This window comes from Primulina eburnea, chromosome 10 (genome assembly GCF_022965805.1).
Source record: "Primulina eburnea isolate SZY01 chromosome 10, ASM2296580v1, whole genome shotgun sequence".
Classification (NCBI taxonomy): Eukaryota; Viridiplantae; Streptophyta; class Magnoliopsida; order Lamiales; family Gesneriaceae; genus Primulina; species Primulina eburnea.
Genome location: NC_133110.1, coordinates 35,270,085 through 35,290,334, shown reverse-complemented (window position 1 = coordinate 35,290,334; position 20,250 = coordinate 35,270,085). Strand labels below are relative to the sequence as shown.

General features: G+C 35.4%; 1 long non-coding RNA gene across 1 annotated transcript; it reads left to right on the top strand.

Annotated features, from left to right (window-relative positions):
• The first annotated feature begins 935 nt into the window (after positions 1 to 935).
• Positions 936 to 5,807, top strand: LOC140803370 (uncharacterized). The gene is made up of 3 exons (XR_012111855.1): positions 936 to 1,138; positions 4,559 to 4,692; positions 5,227 to 5,807. It is a non-coding gene; the product is annotated as an uncharacterized lncRNA (long non-coding RNA).
• The last annotated feature ends 14,443 nt before the right edge of the window (positions 5,808 to 20,250 follow it).

Here is a 20,250-nt window from a genome sequence, read left to right as displayed (position 1 = left end):
TGAAGTCGTCAAGGGCATTAATTACTTTTCAGCAGGTTGCTGCTAAATCTGCTTTCGACTTATTCAAAGAACATCTGGCTAAACAAAATTTGTCTATAAGCAAAAATGTGACTAAGATGACCTTTCAGCTTTATGGTCTCAAATCCAATTTTGTCAAGACTCAATCAGATGTCATACTAGCTCAGATTGATCTTTATCTTCTCCTACTGCCCAAGCAGACTCTCTCCGTTCACTCAATTCCAAAGTCGACGTTCTAAATGCTAAGCTTAATGATCAATCTCAATATCTTCAGACATTAGTTGTTGACTTGCAAGTGTATTACAGCGGAATTAATTACTGTGATTAAAAGCTCTCTAGCAGGAAAAAAGTAATTGTAATGATAATTTGTCTATAATTAATTAATAAATAAAGCAGAGCAAAAAAAAAAACCCATTAATAATGGCATGTGAAGGTCGGGGTGGCCGTTTAATCCGGGAACTTACCCGACCGAGACTTTTCTTAAAAATACCGGGTTCCAAAATCATACAATTGTTGAAAATAAATGATTTGAATATTGAAAAGTTATAGTTGAATATTTGAATGTTGAAAATAAGAGTTGTAAAATTAGAAATTTGTGTGTGATGATGTAGGTAATAATATATTTTATTTTTTGGATTATGTGTAATGAAACTCTATAAATAGATCTCTCATTTGTGAAGAAAATCACAATTGAGTAAAGAGAAAAATATTATAAAGTGTGTAGTTTGGTAAATTTTGAGAGTTTGAGATTTTTACTTTTTACCATAAATTTTTACTTTTTCATAACAACAATAAAATTTTCATGTACATTGGATTGAATTCTTTTTTTATTTTTCTATTTCCTAAAAATTATTATATTTTAAATTACGTTCCATTTTTACATAGCAGAACTTGTACATTGTTCTACCCAGATTGTACATTCAATCTAAAATTCCTCAAGACTTCCTTCATCTGCTTGCTTGCACATATGGTAAAAAGTTGATGAAATACAAGCCGCAGCTTCGATCTCCGCCTCATCCGACGATGGGGCGGACGTCAGTGTGATTCAATGCGACGGAAAGTGTTACTTACACCGGTGCCGCCGCGGCACCGGTCGTCATGACAAAGTCGACGGGCTGGGGTATTTTATATCACTTTTTTGTATATATAGCATATTGTCCGTCGCCGTTAATTTTTTTTGACATTAACCAGTGCGTTTACTGTATATTGTGTTAGAATCTACTCTAGAATAAGCTCTGCCATTTTTACGTTATCCGTTTGATGTCAGGTGTAAAAGATGGTTTTTTTTTTGGCGGCTGTAACACATTTTAGTTTCATATTGGAATATGCTGAATGAAAGTTAATTCTTTCACTATGCTTTCTGGAACGAATTTTGATGTTGGATTTATGCTCATTGAGCTCATGTTTTCGCTGAATGCCTCGATAACGGACAGAATGGGATGGCCATTGTTGTCCCACAGTTTCATTCTTTTCAGAAACTAAAAACAAAATTAAGTGGAAAGACGAAAGAAACATGTGGAAAAATAAGGAAATAAAAAAGGATTAAATTTAAGATAAAGATTAGGAAGGGTGAATAGAAAAGAGTTTGAAAAAGTAAAGGATTTATGTCCTAGAAAGATAGAGATCGTGATAATTTGGCTTATCAGAAATGGTATTAAATATGGCAAACTTGATTGTTGATCTTTCATTAACTTTAATACTTCTTAAGATGATATAACTTATAGGTTTGTTCCTCTTTATCATGTCCTCAAGAGTCACTAACGATGCTTTTATGGCATATTGTGTTGATTATTATGTACTATTGATTTATATATAACTTCGTTAAGAGATTTTGTCATTCCTTAGACAATATTCGAAGCAGGATTCATGCATATTATTATTTTTATCTTATTGTTTTTATTAAAATTGCTATTTTTATCGTTAAATTGTACTAAATAAATCATTTATATACAGTTTCAACTTATAAATGCTTTAATAGCTTTTCGAAATTAGTCAAATTTGTTAATTTATAAATTTTTCAAAAACTGTATGAATCACCCGTGACCACTTGTTCATATTGCTATGAAACTTTAATGTTTGTAATCACGCTGACCACAAGGAATTTTCCTGCAAACCATCAACCATGATAGGGCTCACTCAGATTGAAAGATGGTGCATTTTAGTTGATTTATGAATTATCATAGCTGTCCCTGCTGCTAAATTACAGAGAGCTAAAAAAATCTTCTTTTTTTTTAATTAGTTATGAAAGCTCAGGTTTCAACTCCATAGGCCATAACATGGAAACATAAATTTTTGTCCTCTTCAAACTTCCAATACCAGGCAATCGCCCCCTGAAGCCAAAAAATTGTCATTTTGCGTGTGTTTTTCTGAAGTCATGTTTTTGCCCCCTAATTCTTTTGATTTGTCCCCATCTTGCTAGCTCGCCCTCCCTTTTACTGGAAATCCTAGTTCCACTCCTGCCTATACAATATACCTTTTGACAAAATGCTGATTTTGCATACAGTCATAGATTCTACAAACTTTGTTGCTAAGAACGAACATGTCATGTGCGAAAATATGTAGATTACACAAATCTGCATGTACATTGACAAAAAAAATTGTCTATCTATTTTTGGAGAGCTAATTGTAAATGTCAACTTTGAATTTTCATGAAAAATATTCAATCTAATGTTGGATTTTTTTGTCAAAACATGATAAAAAAGATTTGAACAATAAAGCAACAATAATTGTAACATTATTTCCTGGACTCAATCAAGGTTCACAAAATCCTAGGTGTTCTCGTAATCTTATTTACTATAAATCCTAATGCAATCCAACATGTATTTAGCAGAAACCAAGCAGCTTTAAAATGCAACTATCCAGTTATATGTGTCCAAATTCAGAGAAAATTATGGCTAACCTGGGCTTTGAGTAAGATAAAGCCAAAATTTCCAGTCCTTCCTCTTTTCAATTTTCTAACACTAAATACATTTGAACAATCATAAAGCAACAATAATCATAACGCCGTTTTCTGAACTTAATCAAGGTTCACAAAATCCTAAATGTTCTTGTAATCTTATCACAAATTCTATTGCCATCAAATCTGTAATTAGGAGAAAAGCATTAAATGAAATTGTCCAATTATATGTGTCCAAATTCATTGAAAACTATGGCTAACCATGGTTACAATTCTAACTAACCAGAGCTTTCAAATTTTCCAGTCTCTTTAAGATTTCTCTGTCAGTTTATATATCTCTTCCCAGGGATTAGACATTTTTGCTGCCCTTTGATTTCCAGAAAACACCAAAAATCATTTCTTGTGCTCCACTTTCTGCAACTCTATTTATCTGTGTGCTAAAAGCATCAATGGAAAGAGGCGATTTTGTATGTATTTATGTGATTTTCTTCATGCACATCTTCATTATTTGACTACTGTTTGAATCTATATATAACTACATCCAACCTTTTACTGGATATAATTGGATGTATGTCAGCTTACTCCGGGAATCTAGGGTTTTGGTTAGATCAATTCATTACTGATTTTTATGTGTATTATATATATGCCCATCTTTTCTGTGTAGGGAGCCTTCATATCATTACATCAGGTGTTTCTCATTTGAATTTTGCGCAAGATTTTATTGTTTTTTGGTCTCTTTCACTCAAGTGTCATTTTGAATAACTCGTGGGGTTTATTCTTAATTATTGTTTTTTTTTTGTGTGGGTTTTCTCCAATTATTGTGTGTTACTGGCTAATATTAAGATACATTTGATGATCTGAAGCATTGACTAGTAGTCATAAATCTTTTGTTTTCTTTTTGGCTTTGGAAGGTGCGGAAGCAGGTGACTACTGTTTTGGGCTTCTGGTAACAAAAATAATGTTTAAAATTGTGTTCACAAATCTGGCTTTTTGTGTACTCTGGTATTAGGGATGAATGTGCTCTGTGCTTTTTTATGGTTGATCTGATTTGACAAAATTTTGATGAAGATCATGTTTTTTTGCTTAGCTTTAGCAATGCATGAGAATTAGATCTGGTTAGGATTTTTGCGCCAATTCTATTCGCAGATTTCAAAAGTTGGGTAACTTTTATATTCTGAAGTGGTTTGGTTTGGATCTTAAATATTTCGTTAATTTAATTTTCCGATAATTAATTTATTGTTGTTGCCTTATTATAAATGCTGTTGTGATGTTTCCGTACGATTCATTGAATGTCGTTTGCTGGAGATGGACTGACATGATGAATTAAATCACAACTTCAAAGACATAATAGGAAATGAAATCCTACGTAGCAATGGTGCATGTATTTGGTGTTATGTTACTTTTTGAAACATAAGTCTTTCTTTCATTCTTTCGTCGCATATCTTAGGTCATGGTTCTACTTCCCCATATCTTTTTCTCTCTCCTTTTATCTGTTTTTCTTTTCTAGAAGTTGGCTATCAAGTTTTTTGGTTTTCGCATTTGTAATAATATTTTTAGGGATCCTAAGATTGACATTGTTGTCTGTCATGTTTTTTAACCAATGACTTCCATGAGTTCCCTTGATCCCTGTACCAACTTATGCAGCCAGGGACTCTGACAAAGGGCGCCAGTTTTCCAGGTGATCCTACAATGAATTACCCATATTGTCTGACACCTGGAACCAGAACCGAGATCATTCGCAATCACCCAAGTGCCTCTGCAAACACGACTGATTCATGGTACTGTCATACTTAAAAAATATCCCATTTATTAGTTATTTCTTTGTGGGTTATACTCAATTACTGTATATGAATCAATGATGAGATCCATTTGATGATCTGAAACTTTTGACAATTTGTTCCCTTCTAGCTTCGGAAGGTAGAATAGGGTGATTAAGAGATTGTGCTGCATATAACCAAAAAAACCCCAAAAGATGTAGTTTTCTCAGATGAATATAATGTCTAAACCCTAAACTCTCGACGCCTAATGAAAATTTATTCCCCATGTGGTTTTTCTTTGTGTTACTTCTTGAAACCTAGTATTTTTCTCATTGCTTTTTCCATAAGCAAAAGTTCATCATCGAATGGCAGATTCTCTGTCGATCTTCATGTCCGATTTGAATATTCATTAACATTAATCTACGTTGTGGGACTGTTTTTCTCTTGAATGATTGTTCAGTTGTAGAAGTTGGTAATCTAGTTTATTGGTGATTCATAACCATTTTTTTTTGCAATGATAAGATTGACATTGCTGACTTCTCTTCCTAATTTTAGTGCCAGGGATACTTCTTGTGATCCCCCACGTCAATCTCTATCACTGCCTACTGCAGCGGCTGGTGCTGATTTACACAATGTCTTGCCCCTTCATACTCAGAATCAAACACATACCAGCATCATCTTATGCCTTCCTGCTCAACAGAATACCTCCTCTTTCACTAGGAAGATTGATGCAGCCTCAGTCTTCCGTGCTGACACTGGTGGCATAGAAGGAGAAAAGACGAACAAAAGGAGGAGGGCCGGGAGTAAGAGGGTGATACCATGTGAAATTTATGTTGGTAACAAAGTTCCTTTACAGAGTAACATTCCCATAAGGCCCAAGGAGTTGACTTGGAACGAGACTCGCCATATGCTGATGGATAAAGCCAGGACAGAAGTCACTCGATATCTCGGTGATTAGTTTTTGGCTTCGTATAACTTTGAATATCATGTTGTTTGCACAGTTTTTCTGCACCTGATTCTTCTTCTAATTTTTATGCCCTCACCAAATTTATGCTATCTTGTAATACTCTCTATGGCCTGTGTGGTGCATAATCCATACTTCTTTCTTGAAGAATGACCCATGTCCAATAATATCAGCTTCTTTGGTTAAATCGATTTCAATTGCACCCTACCAATATTTAAGAAAATGAAAAGAAATTGTGTTGTTGAATATTTTATGGGAAATTGGGATGCCTTTTTCTCTTGTAATTTATGGATTCGAGTCATCGTTTAGATATTACTAAATTATATATTTTTTTAAAAATATTTGAATTAAGTTTTTTAATCACAAATAATTACAATTTTATATGTGTATGTTATGTTATGTATTTGTCAAGGGTAAAATAGCTATAGATGAATGATCTTTATGTAGAAACACCTCAACAAGTTGTTTTAGTAAATGCTTAGTTCACATATGGTGACATAAAGTATGAAGGCAAAAACTTGTGTGAGATGGTCTCACGGGTCGTATTTGTGAGACGGATCTCCTATTTGGATCACCTATGAAAAAATATTACTTTTTATGCTAACAATATTACTTTTTATTGTGAATATGAGTAGTGTTGACCCGTCTCACAGATTATGATCTGTGAGACGGTCTCACATGAGACTCAATCTAGTATGAAATATATTTCAACAGTGGATATTAAGTTGCTATACTGTGGGGACCCGGACGCTAATCAAGTTTTTAATCCTCGTTGGGACTAATTAATCAATTATAAAACATGGTCTAAATTTTTTTTTTAAAATGCGGAACGTAGTTAAATCAACTAATATACAACTCAGTATAAAATAAAGTACATGTCCTGTATCGTCTACAAATCAGTAAAACTAAGGTTCAACATCTAAATATCAAGTGTCAAAACCCTATATACATCCAAGTCCGAAGTCTCCACTCTATCACGATCTCTCCTCATCTTCTGGACCCTGATCCTGTCCCACCTGTTGTCAAGTACACATACAGACAAGACAACAGCCGGATAAACCGGTGAGAATATACTCCCAGTATAAATCAACGAAACATGCAGTCATATAAACAATATAAAGCATGTAATCAGGTAACAGATATATGTAACAAAGTCTGAAACATATCAATATCAAATTGTCGACAATACTCGTAGCTACATCCTTCAGACTAGACTCAATCCTAGTCTAGGGATCCCGATTCCAGAAGTTGTCATGCGTATATCGACTAGCAGTAATAGAAAAGACTTCAGTTCTATCCACGCCGATATGGTATCGATCAACAGTAATAGAAAAGACTCCAGTTCTATCCACATCGATACGGTATCGATTACCAGTAATAGAGGAAGCTATTATTCTATCCACATCAATATAGTACCGATTAACAGTAATAGAAGCAACTCTAATTCTATCCACATCGATATGACATCGATTAACAGTAATAGAAGAGCTACTAATCTATTCACATCGATACAATACTGATTAACAGTAATAGAAAAAGCCACCATCCTATCCACATCGATAGCCAAACATCCAGTGACAGTCTTTGGCACATCCGTCAATACACCATCTTATGACATCGTGCAATGTGCCCGTGGTGATCCCACCACTAACGGCACTTCTGTCATAAGATTACTCCTCCAATACCTGTAATATATAACTCAAGAACACAAGTATATCAATCAATCAATGCAAATATCAATGCAATAAAGTAAAGTATGTGATTTAGGGAAACCCGAGTCTAAACCGACTCAAGTCCATCTCTCAATACCACATAGACTTATACCTTTCGTTTATAGTCTCGGTCTAAAGCAATCGAAGTTCTGAACTCAAGACTGTCTCTGTAAATCTGAAACGATATATCAAGAATCATAATATCAATATTTTATTCTCAATTCAACTCTGAATCTGATTAATCTGAATTAACTCAAATCTGCGGCATAACGGCACAATCTCAGTATTCCCGTCAATACCATATCACCAGATATTAATTACAAATCATAACCCATATTCGATACAATTTGTAATCATTCTATAATCCAAATCTGTCCGGTATAACTCAATATACCCTAAAAATTCATAACAATTCTATAATCAGTCCGTTTCTTAATCCGACTTCGATTCTATGATGTCTAGTATTCCCAAAACACATAATAATGATCAAATCACAATTTCTCCAACATCATATTTTTGAATCAAGATAAAACTTAATAAAACTTACGTCCTTGTGTAGCTCTTGATGAGGGGATCTCAAAACTGTGCTCGGATTAAAAATCAGATCACCGGTACTCGCAAAATCAAAATTTGAAAATAAATTGAAGTTTAGAGGATTTTGGCTATGGCTTTCTAGATTCTTTCCTTGGTATACTGGAGGAATTACAAATATATATCCAAGTGCATGACAAGTATCCCACTCAAGTCCAAGTAATTGCACTTTAGTCCCTGGATTCTTTACTATTTGCAATTCAGCCCTCAATAACTATTTTTAATTCAATTTCAATCCTGCTTAATTATAAAATCGTGGAATTTAATTCATCATTCCAAAATTCGTAAATTAAATAATCTCGGATTAAAATGACATAATCTCGGGCCTTACATATACTATCATATTACAAAATTTATCAAGAACATAAAATAGTTGTAACGTTATAGCAAATAGTACTTTATACTTTAAACGATAATTTTATCTGACATTATAATCCTAACAATTAGTATAATAGACAATGTTCTTTGTATATTTTTTTCCTTCAAAATATGTGCATGGATTCGATATCTTTTGAAATATTACCAATGTTTCGACAAAAAAGAAATACAATAATTGGAAAGTTTGCATGTACAATTCAATTACTTAGGGTCGAATAACCAATTTTTTTTATAAGTAAATGTATATACAACAAAGTAAAAATCTTTATTACAAACATAAGTAACATAATTTATATCTAGTTTTATTTAATATAAATTATTAAATATTTTATAAATCAAATATATGTGAATTTATATGCAATATAATATACTATGCACATGCCTGATTACGAGCGATAGATAAATAGTCGACGACTTATATTAATTTTTTAAATTAATATACAATTATTTCATGTATTTAATTATAGGGAAATTACAATTCTAATACAATATATTTATTTTTTGGCGATTTTGGTCATTTATAATATAAAAAATCAACTTTTTCTACTATCTCTCAATTTTTGATAATTTTAATTTTTTCGTTGAAAGTGCTGATGAAGTACTATATACGTAAGCGTCATGTCAGTACCGTGTAGAGATCACATCAGCGTCATGTCAAAAAAGAACTAAAATTGTTCAAAAAACAAATATAACTGACTAAAATTGAAATTTGACAATATATAGAACTAAAATTATAAAGAAACATACATACATTATAAAAAATTTGAAAATTTCCCATTATATTACTTTTTCTAAATAATTAAACTTAAATTGATTAAACATAAGAAAATCACGGAGGTTGAAAATATATTACCTTTTTTAAAATGTTAGATTTTTCATAGGTATAAAATCATGCTAGTCTTTTTTAGGAAATATATTTACGTACATAACTTTTCAAACAACAAGGCGTTTAATCAACTTTTACTTGGTTATAATGGATTAAAAAATCGGTAAATTTCATAAAAATGCCTCTTTCAATGTTTTTAATTAAGATTCAGTACCTAACCACAATTTTTTAGGAATCAGTACCTGACAATGCTATATTTTTAGTTTTAACTTTTTACAAACCAAAGTTTACATTTTTACCCTCCACAAAAATGACATGTGTGAATATTGTTTCTCAATTATCATGGAATAAAAATAAATACTTATTTTGACATACAAAATATCTATTATGGGGTTTCATATACTTATTTTCTCTATTTGAATATTCCAAATATATAAGAAAATATTATATTTTCGAGCATTCACCATAAATTCAGTCCTTGTTAGTCCTTCCATGAAAAATGCATTAGGATGACTGATTCATGTCATTTTATTTTTTTTAAAAAAACATAGGTCATCACTCATCATAAAATAAGATTAAGTATTTATTTTGACCTACAAGATACCTATTTTGGAGTTCCAAATGCTTGATTTGACTATTTGAATACTCCAAATGTATAAGAAAATACTGGATCTTCAAGCTATCACAATAAATTCAGTAATTGTTGGTATTTTCATTGAAAATACATTAAGATGACTTATTCATGTCATCTAATTTTTGAAAAACACAGTTTCTCACTCATTGTTGAATTAGAAAAGTACTTATTTTGATCGATAAAATACATATTCTGGGGTTCCAAATATTTGATTTGGCTATTTGAATATTTCAAATGTGTAAGAAAATACTTAGGTTTCAAGTAATATTAAGTGGCTTTTGATGGTGCCATTTGTGAAGTTAAAATGTGATACTTAAATTAGTACAAAGAGTATATAATTAGAGTCTATAAATACATGATTTTGCCCCTTAAATAATCATACCTAATTATTTGAGGATGTCAAAATATAATTGAAGTTAATATTAAGTGATACCGAAGATGATATTTGTGAAGTAAAAATGTGATACCTAAATTAATACAAATAATACATAATTCAAGTGCAAAAATACTTGATTTTACATTTTAAATACTAAAATTCGATTGAGTATGTCAAAATATATAGTATGAAGATAATATTGAGTGTTCTTTGATGATGAGATTTGTAAATAATAAACGTGCTATCTAAATTGGTATAAATAGTACCTAATTTGATTTCACATATACTTGATTTTACACTTTTAAGACTCAATTTTGATTATTTTAGGATATAAAAAAATATAGTTTCAAGTAATATTGAGTGACTTTTGATATGTCATTTGTGAAGTTAAATATAATTGTGATACCTAAATTAGTACAAAAAAATATATAATTTGAGTCTACCAATAATTTTACTCCCTAAATGAGAAGTACTTAATTTGAGTTTGCAAATACTTGATTTCGTAAATGAGATACTCACAATATGTATTAAAATACTGGATATTCGAATAAGCAACGTAAGTTCACCAAGTATTGATATTTTTATGGAATATACATTCGGATGATATATTCATCTAATTTAATATTATTATTTTTTTAAAACAAATTCTCAACTAAGTATGAAAATTTTAAATTACTTAGTTTTATTTGAGAACTATCTAATTTTAGTTTGCAATACTTGATTTCGTAAATGAGATACTCACAATATGTATTAAAATACTTGATATTCGAATATGCAATGTAAGTTCACTAAGTATTGGTATTTCAATGGAATAAGCATTTGGATGACATATTCATTTCATTTAATATATTTTTTCTTAAAAAAACAAAAAATTCCCAACTAATCATGAAAATTTTAAAATACTTTTTTTTATTCGAGAAGTACCTAATTTGATATTGCAAATATTTGATTTGGTACATGAGATACTCATAATATGTAATAGAATATTGCACATTCAAATATGCAATATAAGCTCACCAAGTGTTTATCTTTCCATGAAAGATGCATTTGGATGACATATTCATCTCATTTGATATTTTTTTGTAAAAAAAAAAAATTCCCAACGAATCATGGAATTCCAAAATACTTATTTTTATTTGAGAAGTAACTAATTTCATATTAAAAATATTTGATTTGGTACATGAGATACTCATAATATGTAATAGAATACTGGATATTCAAATATGCAACATAAGCTCACCAAGTGTTTATCTTTCCATGGAAGATGCATTTGGATGACATATTCATCTCATTTAATATTTTTTTGCAAAAAAAAAAATCCCAACTAAGTATTGAAATTTTAAAATACTTATTTTTACTTGATAAATATCTAATTTGGGTTTTTAAATACTTGATATCTTAAATGAGATACTCACAATATGTATTAAAATACTGAATATTTGAATAAACAACGTAAGTTCATCAAGTGTTGATCTTTCCATGGAAGATGCATTTGTACGGAGAGTATCTAAATTGGTGAAGTTAAAATATGCTAGCTAAATTGGTATAAAGAGTATCTAATGTGAGTTCGTAAATACTTGATTTTACTCCCTAAATACTTATATCCAACTATTTGGGGACGACAAATTATATAGTTTGAAGTTAATATTGAGTGGTCTTTGATGATGACATATGTGAAGTAAAAATATAATACCTAAATTAATATAAATAATATCTAATACGAGTCCACAAATACTTGAATTTAATATTTAAATACTCAAATTCGATTATTTGATGATGTCAAAATATATATTTTGAAGTCAATATTGAGTGACCTTTGATGATGAGATCCGTGAAATGAAATGTGATACTTAAATCTTTTGTTGGGGATCGAAGTTGAGTTTAGAGGAGGGGCGAATAAACTCTACTCGTTCTTCTTTCTTTTCTGATGAGGTACTAAAATCCTGTTAGGGATAGTAGTTTATCTTGTGCAAATACTTTCACCTGATTACAATAAAACGTGCGGAAACAATCTGATGAAATAGTTGAAAGACATTAAAACAGTAGGCAACAGTTGTTTATGGAAGTTCGAAGATAAACTATTCTACGTCTCCCCTTCTTCTGTTTCCAGAAGGTATAACTAAAAGACTTTGGATATTACAGTACAACTCTTGTACACACCCACTTCAGAAGGACTTACACTTCGGCCTACTGAAACTCTTAGTTTCTCAACTCACAAGAATGCGAAACACAAAGTTCTGAAAAGACTCTTTTCAGATTACAGACTTTTCTTGATAAAGTATAAATGATGTAAAGATTGTGAAGAGTGTAAGAATCAGTAGCACAAGATGATCTTCAAAAGATCAGATATTTGCTATGAAGCGTGTGCTACTTTTCTTTGTGTTGAACTTTTAAGTACTCAAGGAATTTCGAGATAAGTCTGAAAAGATAAGAATAGCTTTGTTCCTTGAAAGATAATATTATGCGAAGCAAGCTGTCGTAAAAGGATTTGATCCAAATATATATAAACGACTGAGTTCAACGTTCACAATCAGAGGATGTCTTCAGATAACTGATACAATCAGCTTTATTACCAAAAGAAGTTCCTGCAGAAGAGCTATAAAACAATCAGTGTTGTTTCATACTTATTTGGGTAAAATGCATTAAATGACTCCGTATAGTAATTAATGCTACAATTAATACTAGTACTAGGAACTTTTAACGGTAACATTTAAGGTAGCAACGTTAGGAAACGTCCTCTACTGGTTTTGTATTACTGTCCTTTCTACTGGTTTAGTTTTATCAGACCAGTAGCTCCTGATAAATTAGTCAACTGTTCTGGTCTGCTGGTTTTAGTTTATCATCACCACAATAAAATTCATGTCTAACAATTTCCCCCTTTGTGGTGATGCCAAAACCTAAACAGTAGAAGGACGTTAAATAAAGCAGATAATCATTTCAATAAAAAGATAATGTCAATAGAGTATCAAAGAAAATGATCAATCAGTTTCAATATCCCTGAAGATGACTTCCTCATTCTGAGGTTCTTGAAGTCTTCTGTTTGATGGTTCAGCTTCATCTTCTGGTTGTCTGGCTCCTGCTGGATCTCCTTTATCTTCCCCCTTTTTGGCATCAGCCCCAACTACATGGGCGAAGAGGTCATTCAGTCTTCCGGATATGTTTTGAATGCCATCGGTTAACATCTCCAGATACGGAGTTTGGGAAGAGATGCGATTATCCAGTGAAGCGAGAGATTGATTTTGAGAGTCAATCTTGGCATCCATAAGTTCCACAGAAGTAGAAAGTGATCGGAAGAGATCATCATGCTCAGTGATTCGGTTGAGTATATCATTTTGAGCAAGCATGATGGTACCGTGAGTTCTCGATATAGCTTGTCTGAAAACGACGGTTTCAGCATACATCTTTTCCATGGTTTCCGCCGTGTTATAGATGTGTTTGCCCATTCGTTCTCTGAAGGATTGAGCACCACTGAATTCCGAAATGTTTTCACAAGACATACGTTTCACTAAATCAGATATGTTGTTGAGTTCTCGTTGTAGAGACTCAATCTGATATTCCAGGTTAAATGCATCTGATTCCGGGGAGGGAGTTCGCGCAAGAATGCGTTGCTTAATCTCAGAAAGACGAGAGTTCGTCTCAGTCAGAACAGGATGAGAGACAGTCAACGTAGTAGAAACAAGATTAGCATTCATCAAGGCAGTAGAAGGACCAGGGTCTGCTGTGCGTTCTTCTGGAAGTGTAGAAACAGTAGGTTCAGCAGAAATCAGGGGAAGAAGAATTTCTTCAGCGGGAACGGCCAAGTCTGTAGTGACCCGTTCCAGAATCACCTACTAGGCAAGAACTAAGCATGCAATTAACCTAATTAACAATAATCAGAGATAACAGCGGAAAAGTCAACAACAATACCGATTAACTAAACCAACCAGCTACTCAACGTCCTCCTCCTGCTCCTCCTGAGCTGTCCAACCTGAAGCCTGCCCCGTGGGAATGGGGTGTCCAAGAATAAACAAAACCGAGGACGTGAGCGATAAGAACGCCCAGTACAAAAGTATGAGTATACAGACCTATATGAAATGCACATGCTATGATCATGATACCGGGGTAGTCAAGAAACAGGAGTCACAAAAGGATCTCAACAATGCTCAGTCTAGAGGCGCCAAGTGGATAGTGCCGCGCGGTCCAACCTCTGGGTCACTGCATCCACTACAAGACAGACGTGGACCTAAAATGTCCCGGACCACCGAAGCCCTCCCGACCCGTCGGCCACTGTGTACTCTCGGTGTCCATGCGTCCACAAGACAGGGCTGAGCGGCCCCAAGATATAGCTTATCTCGAAAGAGATACAGCTCAACAGTAAAGGCTATCTCAAAGGAGAATACGGCTCAACATGAAATGCAACGTGCAGTAATAAACGTGACATATATCAATGCACCACATAATCATGCAACACATATAAGAATGTATACTCAACCAGGATATCTCGGATAGTACTTTCGTACCTCTATCACAGCAATCCTAATTCACTGGAACAACCAGACAACAGGTCTAATCCAAGCCTATTCATCAAGTGAAAACCATCACTAAACTTATCTACCAGACTTAACTAGATAATCCTGAGATAAATACTGATAAAATTCCAAACCTTCGTCCGTCGCTAGCCCGCTGATGCCGCTAGCTCCCAACTAGAGCACAGCTCTGCTACAAGACCAGCAACTCCCCGCTAGTGCCCAAATCTCGGAACAAGACTAGAACCTGTCAGAAACGACTGAAATGCTATGGAATTCTCTGAATTGGCGAGTCAAAATGAGGAAATCCGACCACTATTTATAGGCCATGTTCGGATCGTCCGAACCCTCTTCGGAACGTCCGAACTCTTACGTGTCCATCGGCTCTTGACAGCTCATGATCGGATCCTCCGATCATACACTTCGGACCGTCCGAACATGCACGTGTCCAGCTGCTCTTGACACCTCATGATCGGATCCACCGAACCTACACTTCGGAACGTCCGAACTCCCACGTGTCGATCAACTCTTGACACCTAATGATCGGATCCACCGAACTCACTTCGGACCTTACGAACCCTTCGGTGCTTCCGAACCATCTTCGGTCCGTCCGATCATGACTCGGTCAAAATTACACATTAAACCTTCTTAATCACCATTACTCCGTTAATTACCCAATTTAGAATTCGGGCTACTACATTCTCCCCCCCTTAAAAACGATTTCGTCCTCGAAATCTAGGCAAGAGAATGAACAAAACGAAATAACAACATTGTTATCCTCAAAATCTAAGGGACAACCCATCACTAGACGCTTGGCTAAAACCGAATGACCCATCGGATTAGAAACAGAAAGAATGACGTCTATGATCGTCCTGGTCATCCCAACGACCTACACTTCCCTGACTACTCTCATCACCAAAGTGGTCAGCCATTGCTACAACATAGAATGGGGAAACTAGTAAATTAGTCAACGGAAATCCCAAAACAGAAATCTATATCCCAAAATCGTATGCATGCTCTGATACCATAAATGTAGTGACCCGTTCCAGAATCACCTACTAGGCAAGAACTAAGCATGCAATTAACCTAATTAACAATAATCAGAGATAACAGCGGAAAAGTCAACAACAATACCGATTAACTAAACCAACCAGCTACTCAACGTCCTCCTCCTGCTCCTCCTGAGCTGTCCAACCTGAAGCCTGCCCCGTGGGAATGGGGTGTCCAAGAATAAACAAAACCGAGGACGTGAGCGATAAGAACGCCCAGTACAAAAGTATGAGTATACAGACCTATATGAAATGCACATGCTATGATCATGATACCGGGGTAGTCAAGAAACAGGAGTCACAAAAGGATCTCAACAATGCTCAGTCTAGAGGCGCCAAGTGGATAGTGCCGCGCGGTCCAACCTCTGGGTCACTGCATCCACTACAAGACAGACGTGGACCTAAAATGTCCCGGACCACCGAAGCCCTCCCGACCCGTCGGCCACTGTGTACTCTCGGTGTCCATGCGTCCACAAGACAGGGCTGAGCGGCCCCAAGATATAGCTTATCTCGAAAGAGATACAGCTCAACAGTAAAGGCTATCTCAAAGGAGAATACGGCTCAACATGAAATGCAACGTGCAGTAATAAACGTGACATATATCAATGCACCACATAATCATGCAACACATATAAGAATGTATACTCAACCAGGATATCTCGGATAGTACTTTCGTACCTCTATCACAGCAATCCTAATTCACTGGAACAACCAGACAACAGGTCTAATCCAAGCCTATTCATCAAGTGAAAACCATCACTAAACTTATCTACCAGACTTAACTAGATAATCCTGAGATAAATACTGATAAAATTCCAAACCTTCGTCCGTCGCTAGCCCGCTGATGCCGCTAGCTCCCAACTAGAGCACAGCTCTGCTACAAGACCAGCAACTCCCCGCTAGTGCCCAAATCTCGGAACAAGACTAGAACCTGTCAGAAACGACTGAAATGCTATGGAATTCTCTGAATTGGCGAGTCAAAATGAGGAAATCCGACCACTATTTATAGGCCATGTTCGGATCGTCCGAACCCTCTTCGGAACGTCCGAACTCTTACATGTCCATCGGCTCTTGACAGCTCATGATCGGATCCTCCGATCATACACTTCGGACCGTCCGAACATGCACGTGTCCAGCTGCTCTTGACACCTCATGATCGGATCCACCGAACCTACACTTCGGAACGTCCGAACTCCCACGTGTCGATCAACTCTTGACACCTAATGATCGGATCCACCGAACTCACTTCGGACCTTACGAACCCTTCGGTGCTTCCGAACCATCTTCGGTCCGTCCGATCATGACTCGGTCAAAATTACACATTAAACCTTCTTAATCACCATTACTCCGTTAATTACCCAATTTAGAATTCGGGCTACTACAAAGTCAGAGGCCAAAATTTCTTCCGTTGGTGCAATAACAGCCTGTGAGATTGATGGTTCTTCAGTAGAAGGTGCAGAAGGCTGATCCAGAAGAATGTGCATTTCTGCTTGATGAGCAGCAGAAAACATCTATAAATTTGTCAATAAAGAGGAGGCATCTGGTTCTGCTAAATGTTGAACTAGGATCTGATGAGCAGAAGGTGATAATGAAGTAGCCGGTGCGACTTCCAGAGGAGTAGAGACTGTAGGAACAATCGATTCAATGACTTCCTCGACCGAAGCCAGTTCATGTACAGATAGTAGGGATGAAGACTGAATGGGCCTTGTCGGAGATGCAGGAGTACTGAGAGCAGAAGCCTTTGGGGAGGCTGTGGTCCTTTCTTCAACTGTCTGATTCTGTTGAAAGTTTGGGACAAGGCCAATGTGTTAAACAGTAGACTCGCCAAAGCTTTGTTCTTGAGCAAGAAGTTGCTCACGCATCTGTTTGAGCTTGTCAGATAGAATCACAATAACATTTTGATCCTGAACAGCAGTATGAGCACTAGGATCAAAATTTGATTCAAGAACTTTCAAAACTGATTCTAGCTTCTGACATTTCAGCTGCTCGAGGATGAAATTCCTTCTTCGCAAGGCCTCGATAACATTTTCCGTTTTTGCAAGCTGAAAAATTTTCTTCTCTGCAATCATCATTTTGGCATAGTTCCCTTTAGTCTTAAAATAAGAAAAAGAATGGAAAAGACGAACTGAGTGCCACTCATCAAAAAAATTCATATCATCATTTGCAGAGGTTTCAATTTCTACTATATGAAGATCAATGCCGGTGGTTACAGTTGATTTGAGTCCAAAAATTGGTGGTTCTTCGACCATTTTCCCTTTGCCTTTATCAGATGAAGAAATAGGCACGATAGGTCGAAAAGCAGAGGACCCACTAGTTGATTCTCGAATCACTATTCCAGAAGATAGCTTGAAAACAGAAGCAATAGACGGTGCTGGAATAGATGTAGTAGCTTGTGCAGTCGCAGATGTAATGGGTCGAACAGTAGAAACCACTTCTGGAAATACCTGTCTGATAGGAATTTTCTCAATCTCAGACAGTGCTGCTGTCTTCTTGATTTTAAGAATGGTGCGAGGTTTCTTCTTGGCTGGGGCCGGCACTGCTGGTTGAACAGCAGCAGCAGACTCTTCTGATGCTGTTTTGTCCGAGTCAGTCGAAATGATCACTCTTTTCCTCTTAATTGTCCTTTGAGGTTTTGAAGCCTCAAATGCAGTTTCTCCAATTTCCTTTTTCAAGGCCACAAACTCCGCCACGGTTGGCTTAGGCCTTAAAGCAAGTACGTTCGCAGCATCAATCATGGTTACTGAAACAGCATCCTGATCACTGGTTGAGGCGAAACCAACATCCTTGAGCATTGCGCTGATTTGAACAGCGAATCCAGAACTTTTCCTCACAACCATATCCTTCATAACTCTAAAGAGAAAATGACTCCAGTCCACTTTGGTTCCCTTAGTGATGGCAATCATCACTTGAACCTTCTCCTTCGTCAACTTGTCGAAGGTGCCAGCTTTGATCAAAATAGCTTTTGCCACAATATCGGCCAGAATTTGATATTCCATTTTGAGTAGTTTCTTGTGACAAGACGGAGACACCTCTTCTCCAGAGGCTGAGAACGAGCTAAGCGCAATAGACATATCTGTTTTGGAAATATCAGATAGTTCAGAAATACCTGAGAGTGGAAGAAGGAAAGTCGCTCCTAGAAGTGCGGCATCAATAGAGATGGATGCATCTCCTTGAGAGTGAACAATCTTTCCTTCATGTACTGTCGCTTTAGCGTAAAAATCCAGAAGAGCATTTTTGTAATTAACGGCTGGTGCTTCCAGGAATTGTCTGAGTCCCGATTTTTCAATATCTTGAAACATTTTAACAAGATTCTCATCCTTGATGTTGAGAACAGAGGCAAAATTGACTTGATAAGCGTTAAAAGTGTATGCTCCAGCCATTTCTATATAAGGATAGAAACAGATATAATTTGCAGTAGTTAGAGGTGATAGAGAGAAATCAGTAGCTGAATAACGATAGATATGAAACAGTAAAGGTGAAAAGGTGAAATTTGAAATAGATATACAGCCGTCAAATAAACATAAAGACACGTGTCAGTATGTTTAAGGTTGAGTGTTTGAAAAGTTTTGCAGAAACTGTCAGATATACGAATGATTTTGAAAATTTGAAAAAGGCGGGCTGCCCAGACGGTTACTAAAAAAAATCAGAAGAGGATTTGTCATTTTATGATAACGTCTGCTGGAAGTTTCAGGGTGCTGAAATATTTAAGCACTTTGACAAAAACCAGCAGACTTGAAGTTTTATCGAAAAGACAAACATTCTCTCTGTTTTCTGAAAAGGTGTCAAACTCTTAGTCTGACAAAAAAAAAAACTGTTCCCCCTCGGTAAATGCAATTAATAAGTGGTCATAATTGCGACAAGTGACTCTTGGCCATCTCTCAATCTGAGCCGTTGAAAATGAACAGTCGCAACTTGCGATTCGCAAGAGTCTTTGTTCCCTCTATAAATACCTGCATATCTTGAACGAAGTTAAACAGATAAACTTCAAAAATGAAAACTCAAGTAAAAAAAGAGTTAGAGTTTGATTCAGGAGTCGAAGCAAAACTGTTCAGAGAGAAGTTTGAGGATATCATTATTTTCGTAATGATCCTTGAAACACACTTCTGGAGTTGTAGTTTCCACAGTCAAGCAAATCTGTTGCTTCGATAGAGTTTGAAATGTAGCATCGATTTCTTCCAGAAGCATGCTAATGCAATAAGAGAGTGGTGGTGGATTGATGATGCTGAAATCCTCTATGATGCCCTGTAAGGCATCTAAAAAATACATTAGTGCTGACAAGACCCAAGCTTGCTAGATTCTTTCTAGGCCTTGAGCTTGCTGGATTCTCTTGTTCCTGTTGAAGTACTTTGCAAGAAAATTACAGAGAACTCCTATTACTGAAGCCAAAAGCTAAATGAAATGCTACTGGTTAAATAGCATTGAAGATCTACTGTTTTTACTTTGGCATCGTGTAATGTACTGAAATGGTTTCTAATAAAGTTCCAGTTTACGTATCTGACTTTTCTTCTGCTTTTCTGCAAATATCTTACTGTTAGTTCAATACG